Source organism: Sus scrofa, chromosome 1 (genome assembly GCF_054392235.1).
Source record: "Sus scrofa isolate SSC_HxYL_T2T_F1_AM1 chromosome 1, Sscrofa_HxYL_maternal_Yorkshire_Landrace_v2.0, whole genome shotgun sequence".
Taxonomy (NCBI): domain Eukaryota; kingdom Metazoa; phylum Chordata; class Mammalia; order Artiodactyla; family Suidae; genus Sus; species Sus scrofa.
In genome coordinates, this window is record NC_139383.1 from 35,705,624 (window position 1) to 35,718,834 (window position 13,211).

The following is a 13,211-nucleotide window of genomic DNA, read 5'->3' on the forward strand; positions in this document are numbered from 1 at the left end:
AAGCATGCCTTTGGGGGGCCTCATTACCTTTTTGAATAATCCTACAGAGGAAAGAAGTTTACACCTCTTATTCCATCGGGTTTCAATCACCCAGGGGAACCAACTCAGCTCAAGGCTGGGGGTTCTGCCAGCAATGGCAATAGGCCGAACCATCCTCTCCATTTAAAAACTGGCCTTAGGAAAAGTCATAGAGGCAGCTGTGCTTCTAAATCCTCAGCTCAGGTAAGAAGCAGGGCCAGGCACGGCCAACTCAGGCAAGGACAATTCCACTGTACTAGACCTAGGAGAAGGCCCCGACAGAGTGGTCAAGATGAGCAGACACTCCCTAGCCCTTAAACACACCTACTTGGATCCCATTCTAGCCACATCTGAGCTGACTTGTCTCTTAGTGTCACTGTAATTTGCAAAACTTCCTGGACACTGCCAAGTGCAGGCTATGTCTTACAATGGAGAATTGGGGAATAATAGCGCACACTCTATTTTAGTGTGCAAGGCTGTGGAACACGCTTAGAGGAGGGCCAGGAATCCTGCATCCTGCTCGGACACAGGCGTGCTCTCCAGCACACTCTTCCCATCAGGAGAATATGACTGAATGCCTCTCTTTCTGGCTCCCAAAATTTTGAACCCCATGTGTGTATATAAATATTGTTTCTGGAGGAATCCCAGGCAATTTCTGTGTCGCTGCCAAATTTGTCTACAAGGAAAGGATGAGGTAGAGGGGGAGATTCTGCAGGACATGCTGCTTTCCCTATAAAATGTTTTTAAAATTGTGGTTAATGTGATACATTTTTAAATAACTACTAGGAATCCAGATGGTTTCAATAAATTTTGCAGATATACGTAGTAAAATATATTACCCACACATTAATTCCAAATATAATATAGTAATGACTACAGATACACATTTTATTATTTTAAGACTCCATTAAAAAGGAAGACAGCAGTTTGCTTCCACACAAAAGAGATTTATATTCAAAATGTATCTAATCCTATGTCTCACTCCTCAATCCCTTGGATTCATCAACCCTTAGTTTTCCAGTGCCCTGGAACTGGCTGCCATGCTGGAATTGAAAATTAGACTAATTAATAAGCTGGGATAGCAGCTGTTTTTTTGTTGTTCTTGTTTTTTGGGTTTGCTTTTTATCTGATGGAAGGATAGAGTGAGATTTCCCACATAAATGAAATCTAGTTGCCTCAAGGGAAGAAAGTATCATGTTCAAGTTATCTACTTTCTCATGATTTTTTTTTTCTTTTCCCTTGTGGATCATATCAAGATTTGAATGACCTCATCAAGTAACAAAAGAGTTATAAATAACTGTTTGATTCCAGTCTTATAGAGCACAATATGGTGAATTTTTTAAAGATATATAAAATTTCTTATTACATATCTAGTACTCCAGGGACAAATTTATTGATCACAAGCACTATGAAATATCATTTCCACAAAAGAAATGTAAGTTTATACTAAGAAAATCACCATACGATGTTGAACTTAATATAATCTTTAAAATTTTCAGTGAAGTGGTCAGTATTTTTGTATAAGGATGTTGGCTTTCCCTTACTTAAAGATTGTACTGTACTATATAAAAAATGATAAATGCTAGAATCACGCTGCTAGAAATTCCACATTTATAAAACAGTGCAGCATTCTGCATTGTATCTAAATAGCTGGACATGTGGATTCAGAACCTGGCTGACCACAGTGCAGCTGCGGCTTCAGTTGCAACTGTGGCTCCAATATGATCCCTGGCCCAGGAACTCCATTTTCTGCCACTTTTTTGCAGAGTGGCAAAAAAAGAGAGAGAGAGAGAGAGAACCAGGCTGACTGGCCAGCTCTGCACCTGTGGCTCCCTCTCTCCTCTCCTAGGAGCCAGCAACAGAGCAGCACCAGGGCCAGCCTCTGGGATGAGAAAGCACATTTCAGGAACCTTCCCCAGCACTTACCTACTTTTTACTTCATTCTTAGTAGCAACTATTTTTTTTTCCAGAAAGAAGACTGTCTGTCTTAGACTGTCTGTTGCAAACCTTGGAATCTGCCTCATTTTATACTACATTTGCGAACAAATGGCTGTTGTCTTCAAGAGATTTCATTCCAATTATTTTTTCCATTTCAAAGTTATTGTCACCATCAGCACTACAAAACTGGCTTCTTGAATATTAATTGGAATGATCCTTTAAGTGTGCACTGCTCTTATTGAGCCCATAAAATATTTAAATTAGTGAATGTAAATATGCTTCTAATTATGATACCTTTTTTCTTTTTCTTTTTTTTAAAGAACTTATTTATTTTTTTAATTGTTATTTCCCCAATACAATTTTTTTCCTACTGTACAGCATGGTGCCCCAGTTACACATACATGCGTATGTCCTATTTTCTCACATCATTAAGCTCCATCATAAGTGACTAGATATAGTTCCCAGTGCAACACAGCAGGATCTCATTGCTAATCCATTCCAAAGGCAATAGTTTGCATCCATCAACCCCAAGATCCCAATCCACCCCACTCCCTCCCCTCCACCTTGGCAACCACAAGTCTATTCTACAAGTAAATATCTAGAGAATTTCATCATTTACTCACGTTTCCCAGATGACCTTTTATTTTGTTAAATGTTATCTTCAAAAAGGTATCATGGTGGAGTTCACATCGTGGCACAGTGGTTAACGAATCCGACTAGGAACCATGAGGTTGCGGGTTCGATCCCTGGCCTTGCTCAGTGGGTTAAGGATCTGGCGTTGCCGTGAGCTGTGGTGTAGGTCAGCTGTGGCTCTGGTGTAGGCCAGCGGCTAAGCTCCTATTAGACCCCTAGCCTTGTAACCTCCATATGCTGTGGGAGCGGCCCTAGAAAAGGTAAAAAGACCAAAAAAAAAAAAAAGGTATCACGAAATGGTATTTTTGAAGATAACATTTAACAAAATAAAAGGTCCTCTGGGAAATATGAGTAATGATGAAATTCTCTAGATAACCACTAGATGGTGATATAAACCAATTAAATACAGTATTACCCCTCGTTTTTACTGCTCTGTTCAGGCTCCTTCCAGAAGGCTTTTGCTGCAAATCCAATTTTAACTAATATTTATTTAATGGCTTCTGATCAAATAGTATTGTACTAGCTGTGTGACCTTGGACAAGTCAGTTATTTTCTCTGTGCCTCAGTTTCCTCACCCAGGAAATGACAAAAGACTCTCCTCCTGCAGAACTTGCAATCATGGCTCTTGGCCTTGGCAGACCACACCAACAGTGAGCCTATGACCTAAAAAGAGCAACTCACAATACTTTCCTGGGCTTTTTTTTTCAAACTAGAATTAGGAAAAGCCAGCCAGTCCCTCCTTGGTAAAGGGAGCAGCAAGATGTAGGGTGTACGTGCTGGGGAAGCAGGGCAGGAGCTGGCCTTGAGTAAGGAAAAATGCAGCTGAAAAGCAGAGACACAGAGACAAGAGGCTGAGAGAGTCCTGGCAGTGTTCATGTCCAAAGTGTTGAGAGTCACATTTGTCCAATTACATTTGAAACAGAAAGTCCTCACAGTAAACTCCCCCAGCTAGTTTGATTTGGTTTATCATCACTTTAACCAAAGGAATTCTTGTTAATCCATGTGGTCATTCATTCCGTTCATTCAAAAGTATAGCCAAGTCATAATTTGATTGTCTAACTCCCTCTGTATTTAGTAATAATAATAATGATTATAAAATACCAAAAGGGAAAAAGTGCAAACAAAGATGGTGAAAGGTAAAATAAGGAGAATAAGTTCCAGGCTTGTAACCCATTAGGACTAAGTAAAAATTTTGGAAGGATGTGCTTCCCCAGAAATGCCCAGCACTTGGCATATGGATGCTACCTCTTAACACCACACTTCAGTCCTAAAAGTTTGGGTGGCTCAGCTTTCCCAAACATTCTGCTACTGAAGATTTCAATAGTTTTGGGGCATAGGTAAGTTGTATCACTTTATTCTGTGAACTTATAGTGGTCCTAATTCCCCCTTAAAAACTAATGGAATAACTATATATTTTGTGGTACTTACACTCTCAGAAATTCCAGACTAAAGGAAATAGTAGAAAATAATAGGTTTCTATCCCAGAATCTCAAAGCAGTAAACCAATGTAAGTATCTCTCTCTCTCTTTCTCTCTCTCCCCTCCCCACTTTTTCTCCTTATTTCTTATGCATCATCTCAGTAGAAAAACATAGGTTCTTGAGATCGCTTATGCTAATGTGCTGCCTATGAAAGCAGAGTCCTAAAATGGGGACCCTGCTGAGGAATAGGTCAGAGAGAACCTGGGAACTCATCTGTTAGTTTCATGACTCCTTTAGACCCAGCAGGAACATACCCTAAATTAACTATGAGCAGTACAAAATCCTGTGTTGACTAGTATGCAGGTCAAATACTTCTGTCTGATGTGTAGAGGAACAATGTAAAACGTAAAAAATAAAATATGAATTTTTTGAAAATGTCTTGCATTACTATAAAAAATATGTTTTCATTAATCTTCTACATCACTGTAATAAAAAGTACAAGGGTTTCAAAATGATTTTTTAAAAACTCTTAATAAACCATCACTATTTTCCTATAATAGCAGTGTCATCTCTTCCAAACCAGCTTGACTTCCCACCTTCTTCCTTGTTGAAAATGGCCCAACAAACTAGAACAAACAATCCAAAAATTTATATGGAACCACAAAAGACCCAGAATTGCTTTGGCAATTCTGAGGAACAAAAACCAAGCAGGAGGCTCAATTCTCCCAGACTTCAGGCAATATTACAAAGCTAAAGTAATCAAGATAGTGTGGTACTGGTACCAAAACAGACATACAGATGAATGGAACAGAATAGAGAACCCACAAATAAACCCAGACACCTATGGTCAATTAATCTTTGACAAAGAAGCAAAGAACATAAAATGGGAAAAAGACAGTCTCTTCAGCAAGTATTGCTGGGAAACCTGGACAGCTGCAAGTAAATCAATGAAACTAGAACACACCCTCACACCATGCACCAAAATAAACTCAAAATGGCTTAAAGACTTAAATATTAGACAAGAAACCATCAAACTCCTGGAAGAGAACATAGGCAAAACATTCTCTGACATCAACCTCATGAATATTTTCTCAGGTCAGTCTCCCAAAGCAACAGAAATAAAAGCAAAAATAAACAAATGGGACCTCATCAAACTTACAAGCTTTTGCCCAGCAAAGGAAACTAAAAAGGAAACAAAAAAACAACTTACAGAATAGGAGAAAATAGTTTTTTGTTTTGTTTTGTTTTGTTTTGTTTTTTGTTTTTTTTTTTTTTGTCTTTTTGTCTTTTTGTTGTTGTTGTTGTTGTTGCTATTTCTTGGGCCGCTCCCGAGGCATATGGAGGTTCCCAGGCTAGGGGTTGAATCGGAGCTGTAGCCACCGGCCTACTCCAGAGCCACAGCAACGCGGGATCCGAGCCGCGTCTGCAACCTACACCACAGCTCACGGCAACGCCAGATCGTTAACCCACTGAGCAAGGGCAGGGACCGAACCCGCAACCTCATGGTTCCTACTCGGATTCGTTAACCACTGCGCCACGACGGGAACTCCAGAAAATAGTTTTAAATGATGCAACTGACAAGGGCTTAATCACTAAAATATACAAACAACTTATACAACTCTACAGCAAAAAAGCCAACAACCCAATGGAAAAATGGGCAAAGGATCTGAAGAGACATTTCTCCAAGGAAGTTATATAAATGGCCAACAAGCACATGAAAAAATGCTCAACATCACTGATTATTAGAGAAATGCAAATCAAAACTACCATGAGATACCACCTCTCAGCAGCAGAATGGCCATCACTAATAAGTCCACAAATAACAAATGCTGGAGGGGGTGTGGATAAAAGGGAACCCTCCTGCACTGTAGGTGGAAATGTAAGCTGGTACAACCTCTATGGAGAACAATATGGAGGTAGCTTAGAAAACTAAACATAGAACTACCATATGACTCAGCAATCCAACTCCTGGGCATATATGCAGACAAAACTTTCCTTGAAAAAGACACATGCACCCGCATGTTCATTGCAGCTCTATTCACAATAGCCAAGACATGGAAACAACAGATGATTGGATTAGGAAGATGTGGTGTGTGTATATATATCACAATCTTATACACACACACATACACACACACAATGGAATACTACTCAGCCATAAAAAAGAACAAAATAATGCCATTTGCAGAAACATGGGTGGAACTAGAGACTCTCATACTGAGTGAGGTAAGTCAGGAAGAGAAATACAAATACCATATGATATCACTTACATCCGGAATTTAATATACAGCACAAATGAAGCTGTGAACCTTTCCATGCAAAAGAAAGTCATGGTCTTGGAGAACAGACTTGTGGTTGCCAAGGGGAAGGGGGAGGGAGCGGGATGGATTGGGAACTTGGGGTTCATAGCTGCAGACTATTGCCTTTAGAATGGATAAGCAATGAGATCCTGCTGTGTAGCACTGGGAACTATTCTAGTCAGTTATGATGGAGCAAGATAATGTGAGAAGAAAGAATCTATACATGTGCATGTAACTGGGTCACCATGCTGTACAGTAGAAAATTGACAGAACACTGTAAACCAGCTATAATGAAAAAAATAAAAATCATTATATATATTTTAAAAAGTAAAAAAAAAGAAAGAAAGAAAAGAAAATGACCCAACATTTTCTAGCTTTCTGAGATCACAGCATTACTAAGAATGTCTGTGAGATGCTACTTCCCTCCACTCAATATCGTTAATTCAGTTGATTTACCTTTTGTCTCTTTTGAATTCATTACTTTTTCTCCATTCCTATAACTCTTTTCCTAAACCAATGATCTCAGATTGGATTACATCAATCTTTTCCTTATGCTCTTTATCTTCCTCAGATTTATCCTTTCTCTGACTACAGGTAACCTCTTCTCCCTTCTTCAAGTATCCATAGCATATCTCTGTTGATTTTTATATTAAAGCAAAACTCTCTTTTATGGGCTTCTTGCTGTGGCATAGTAGGTTAAGAATCCTTCATTGTCTCTGCAGCAGCTCCTGATCCTGGCCCTTGGTGCAGTGGGTTAAAGAATTTAGCATTGTAGCCGCTGTGGTTTAGGTTGCAACTGCAGCCTGGAGTCAGTCCCTGCCCTGGGAACTTTCATATGCCATGGGAGCAGCCATAAAACAAAACAAAAACAACAAAAACTCTGTTTTGACATTTGAAAGCTTCATGAATTCTTATTTACTTACGCATTAATTTTGCACTCAAATTTTTTTTCACTCAAATAAGTAAAAACATTTTTGAGTTCTTACTAAGGTCTTCTGTCCTGGGTCCGAGGGATAGAACAGTGAAAAAAAACAAAGCTATACCATCTTGGAGTTCCCATTCTAGAGCGAGGAAGAAGACAGGAAAAAATCAATTAATACAAAATATGTTCAAAGAAGATAAGTGCTATGAGGGAAAAAAAGCACAGTAAGAAAAATAGAGACTGTTGAATGTACACAAGTTTGTATAAAGTAGTCAGAATATTGGGACTGAGAAGGTGACATTGGAAAAAAAGACCTGGGGAGTTCCCATTTTGGCTCAGCAGTAAGGAATCCGACTAGGATCCATGAGGATGAGGTTCAATCCCTGGCCTCGCTCAGTAGGTTAAGGATCTGGCATTGCTGTGAGCCGTGCTATAGGTCGTAGATGAGGTTCAGATCCAGTGTTGCTGTGGCTGTGGTGTAGGCTGGCAACTGCAGCTCCGATTTCACCCTTAACCTGGTCCATATGCTACAGGTGTTACCCTAAAAAGCAAAAAAGAAAAGAAAAGAAATGAAAAAAGATGATGAGATGAGTAGTAGAGGTGAGGCAAGTGGCTATTTTAATGAAGGTGAGGCAAGTGGCTATTTTAATGAAGAGCATTCTTAACAAAAGAGAAACGGTGTGGATCCCATTGTGACTCAGTGGTAGCGAAACTCATTAAGACCCATGAGGATGCAGGTTTGATCCGTGGCTTTACTCAATGGGTTAAGGATTCAGCATTGCCAAGAGATGTGGTGTAGGTTGCAGATGAGGCTCAGATATGGCCTTGCTGTGGGGTAGGTCAGCCGCTGCAGCTCCAATTAGACCCCTGGCCTGGGAACTTGCATATACACAGGTATGACCCTAAAAAGACACACACACAAAAAAAAGAAAGAAAGACAATGAAAAAGAAAAAAGATGTAGAGAAACAATGCTTCAAAAATCAAAAGTCATGAGTGTGCATGTCATGTTTGAGGAGCAAGGAGGTCAGTGTGAAAGGGGAGGGTGGGACAAGGGCAGGGCAGAAAATGTGGGAGCCAGATACATGCTGTATATGAGTTCTGCTCTGGGAGACAGGCCAGGCCAGCTTAAGGGTTGAGCAGAAGGGCAACGTGTTCTGACTTACAGTTGAAAATATCATTCTGGTCACCATGTGGACGTTACTTACAAAGGAAAGAGAATCAGGGTAGAAGCAGGGACATCCTTTCAGGGAAGGGGTAATTTTCCTTTGGATTGTGCTGATAGCAGCGAGAGATTCTGAAATGGGTCTATTCAGAAATTATTTTGTGTTTCCAGCTAAGACCATCTGATTGCTTAAGAGGATATGTAAGGGAAAAAAAAGGAGTCAAGAATTTTGAACTAAATAACTGGAAAGATGAGTTATTACTAAATGATATTGAAAAACTGCAGGAAATACCCAAATACTTATTAATAGAAAGATTCTACGTCTTTCACTTGGGTATCCTTCCTTGCCTTAGTCTATATCTTTCATTTCCTCTGCTTAGATTCCTCTTCCCATTTGCAACATCCCCATTCAATTGAGAATATCTATTAAGCACTCAAAATTTGCAAAAACTCATTCTAAAAACTGAAAAGGACATAAAAGTATGTAAGACATGGTCCCATGCATTCTAAACAATCTATATGAGAAGAATGCATGCATTTGTGATAAAACAGCAATATTAATTCAAATATGCCAATTTTATGGATAAGTAAGCTTTTGTGAGCAAAGAATAGTGAATTGGGACAGAGTAGGAAATAGCAATAAACAAGACGCAGCTCTTATTCTCAAGAAGTTTATAACATATGCTAAAAGTTCAGTGAAAGTTCAATGAAAAAAATTGAAACAATAAAGCAGAATTAAGGCAGAAATAGATCACAGCCTGCCAGGGGAATTCAATAAATAGGTCAAATCTGCAGTTCTTTATCAAGGCCAGCTTAGGTTTCACTCTTCCTTAAGGTTTTCCCTAACTAAATGCCTCTCTGGTAAGTGTCCTTAACATCTGCATAGAATCAGCACTAGTCTGATTTTTCATCTAGGTTTATGTTTCCTTGGAATTATGCATTAGTTATACTCTAGAAGGTAAACCTGAAAGCAGAAACTTCATCTCATTTAGATTCCTCTGAACTTTATAAAGACCAAATATTGTGAAAACTTTGTAAAATATAGCTGTAATTTATAAAATGTCTTATTCTACTTTAAAACACTTGGAAAATGAGTGGGGAAGGGTAAAAGAGTCTTTCCTAAAGTCCAGAAAATTTCCTCCTTTTTGAAAAATACACACACACACACACACACACACACACACACACACAGCAATACAGCATCCCAAAATAAGAATCCACTAAATGTTTAAAGAATTAGTCAAAAACTTGTTCCCTAATTTCAATTCTTAGAATTTAAATCAAGCCACTGTACTATTTCCACATATTCTGTACAATTTCTCTCAATCGTGAGATGTGTGATATAAAGATGCCTTTATCAAGCATTGCATGTTACTTTAATTTGCTCTGACATATTTCTGATTTAAAGTGCTATCTTTTGGTTATACCTATTTTGAAAAAAAACAGTGTATGGAAATACTGTTGAATTTGAAGCATTCTGCAAAGTTAGCATATTTTTCTATACCACTAAAAGCTGTTATTATGCTAGTTCTGTCCTCTTTTGGCAAGATACTTTGTGTCAAAATGGGGCATTTCTCTTAGAATGGCTTACAGTAGGTTGTTGCTTTGCTAATTTTTTCATAATTTAGAGTTATATGTTTAGGTAGCATACGTGTGTGTGTGTGTGTGTGTGTGTGTGTGTGTGTGTGTGTGTGTGTGTAGGTGAAGTACCTTAAATAAAATAGCCTTTTGTTTGTCTCAGGCCATCAGTGACATTCATATTATGAAGTTTTTGCCTTTTAAAGATGCTGAGGTTGACAAAACGTAATGAAAAAAATCACGGCCCAATGCTAATGTTTTCACTTTGTCAGGTACTCTGTAGTTGTGTAAGCAGGATTTGAGATTATCAGAACAGTGTAAACAGGCATATCATTTTTTGTTAGACTTTTTCATGAAAAGGGGAAAGGAAAGCCAAAAAAAAAAAAAAAAAGGAAAGCAAAGAAAAAATCATTCAAGTGAAGAAAACTGGTTCACACCCACATTGACTAGCTCAAAATCCATAAAATTTAATTCCTTGAATGGGTAGATTCAAAGAATGTTTATTCATTTGTGTAACAATACCATATGATAGCAATTATATCTGGAATCTAATATGTGGCACAAATGAACCTTTCCACAGAAAAGAAACTCATGGACTTAGAGAACAGATTTGTGGTTGTCAAGGGAGAGGGAGTGGAATGGACTGGGAATCTGGGGTTAATAGATGCAGACTACTGCATTTGGAGTGAATAAGCAACGAGATCCTGCTGTATAGCACTGGAAACTATATCTAGTCACTTGTGATGGAGCATGATGGAGGATAATGTGAGAAAAAGAATGTATATATATATGTATATGTGTGTGTGACTGGGTCACTTTGCTGTACAGTAGAAAATTGACAGAACACTGTAAACCTACTATAATGGAAAAAATAAAAATCATTTAAAAAATAAATAATTTATAAAAAAGCAATTTTATATTCTTCATTTCTAAAGGAAATTCAAAAGGCTTTCATATTCTTCATTTCTATAAGAAATTTAAAACAGTAATGAAAAACAATAAAAATTTACAACCTCATTCAGCTACATGGCAGAAACAAAAACTAATTGTAGTTTTCATACATAGGAATAAAGAATTGGGAAATACAGTTGAGAAATATGCTGTTTAAAACTGAAACAAATATTTGTAATACCTGAAAATAAAGCCAAAACACAAGTGCAGTATCATATTGACAACAACAACAAAAACATTGTTAAGGACCATTTAAAGAAATGAAAATTGGGGGAGTTGGGGAGTTCCCGTAGTGGCGCAGTGGTTAATGAATCCGACTAGGAACCATGAGGTTGCCGGCTCGGTCCCTGCCCTTGCTCAGTGGGTTAAGGATCTGGCGTTGCCGTGAGCTGTGATGTAGGTCGCAGATGCAGCTTGGATCCCGCGTTGCTGTGGCTCTGATGTAGGCCGGTGGCTACAGCTCCGATTAGACCCCTAGCCTGGGAACCTCCATATGCCGCGGGAGCGGCCCAAGAAATGGTAAAAAGACAAAAAAAAAAGAAAAAAAAGAAAATTGGGGTTCCTGTTGTGGCGCAGTGGAAACAAATCCGACTGGGAACCATGAGGTTGTGGGTTCAATCCCTGGCCTTGCTCAGTAGGATCTGGCATTGCCATGAGCTGTGGTGTAGGTCGCAGACACGGGTCGGATCTGGAGTTGCTGTGGTGTAGGTTGGCAGCAACAGCTCAGATCCAATCCCTAGCCTGGGAACCTCCATATGCCGTAGGGGCGGCCCTAAAAAGACAAAAGACAAAAAAAAAAAAAAAAAAAAAAAAAAATTACAATTGACAGATTAGTTCCTATTCAAAAATACTCTAATATTATAAAAACATGAATTTTTCTAAGTAAATATATAAAGTCAAATAATCAGAGCAGGATTTCCATAAAACTTGATAAGCTAATTCTAGAGATAACTTAAGAGAGAAAATGGAAACAACTACACAAGTAAAGATTTAAATGAATAGGAGGGGATGTGCCCTACCCAATGTCAACATGGTCCATGAATTTATTGTAATCAAAATAGCATATATTAACATAGGAATAGATCAATGAACAGAGTGGATAATGCAGAAAAAAACACCATTATTACTGGAATTTAGAATATTATCAAAACAGTATTATAGTTAAGAGCATGCATCCTGGAGCCAATATGACTGGGTTCAAGGCTGAGTCCGACACTGTTTGTCACCTTGGAAGAATTATTTAATCTCATTGACTCTTGATTTCCTGATGTGTAAAACGGGGGTAGTAAAAATATCTACTTATTTAAAAATAAGTAGGATTAAATTTTGAGTTCAAATAAAACAATTGAAAGATTAGACTATCCTCATCATCAAGCAAAAGATGTTATCTATAATCATTATCATCCTGGTAAAACAAAGAACAACAATTACTACTATTTATCAGGCCACTAGGGAAAGGACAATTGGCTACTCATTTACTTAAAAACAAACTTAAATAACTAAATCACATCATTCACAAAAATAGTTTCCAGATTTATTTGAAACTATTGTTTCAAACATATTTGATTTAAAACTATGCATGTAAACATAATTATAATTGTGTAATGGGAAGACCTTTCTAAGCTAGATACAAAGACTAATAGCTATAAATATAAGGATTAGGAGTTCACACTGTGGCACAGTGGGTTAAGTATCTATCCAAATGCAGGAGTTCCTGTCATAGCTCAGTGGTTAACAGACCCAACTAATATCCATGAGGACGCAGGTTCGATCCCTGGTTTCATTCAGTGGGTTGGAGATCCAGTGTTGCTGTGAGCTGTGGTGAGGGTTGCAGATGTGGCTCGGATTCTGCGTTGCTGTGTCTGTGGTGTAGGCTGGCAGCTACAGCTCCATTTCGACCCCAAGCCTGGGAACCTCCATATGCCTTGGGTGCAACCCTAAAAAGACAAAAGATAATCAATCAAACATCAATCAATCAATAAAAGAATCCAACTTCAGTGGCTTGGATTGCTGCAGAGGCACAAGTTCATTCTGGCCTGGGGCATGGGTTAAAGGATATGGCAGGGCCATATTTGCTTCTCGCAGGGGAAATTCCATGTGCCGTGAGGGTGGCTGTTAAAAATAAAGAAAAAAGTGTAATGATTGAAAAGTATATCCATGTACTAATTAAAAACTTTGTGTAGTGCTCGCTTTGGCAGCACATATACTAAAATTGGAATAATACAGAGAAGATTAGCATGGCTCCTGCACAAGGATGACAGGCAAATTCGTGAAGCATTCCATATTTTT

The 13,211-nt window shown here is 38.4% G+C and overlaps 1 non-coding gene across 1 annotated transcript; it reads left to right on the forward strand.

Annotated features, from left to right (window-relative positions):
- Positions 1 to 13,104: 13,104 nt before the first annotated feature.
- Positions 13,105 to 13,211, forward strand: LOC146406026 (U6 spliceosomal RNA). The gene has a single exon (XR_014832704.1). It is a non-coding gene; the product is annotated as a U6 spliceosomal RNA (small nuclear RNA).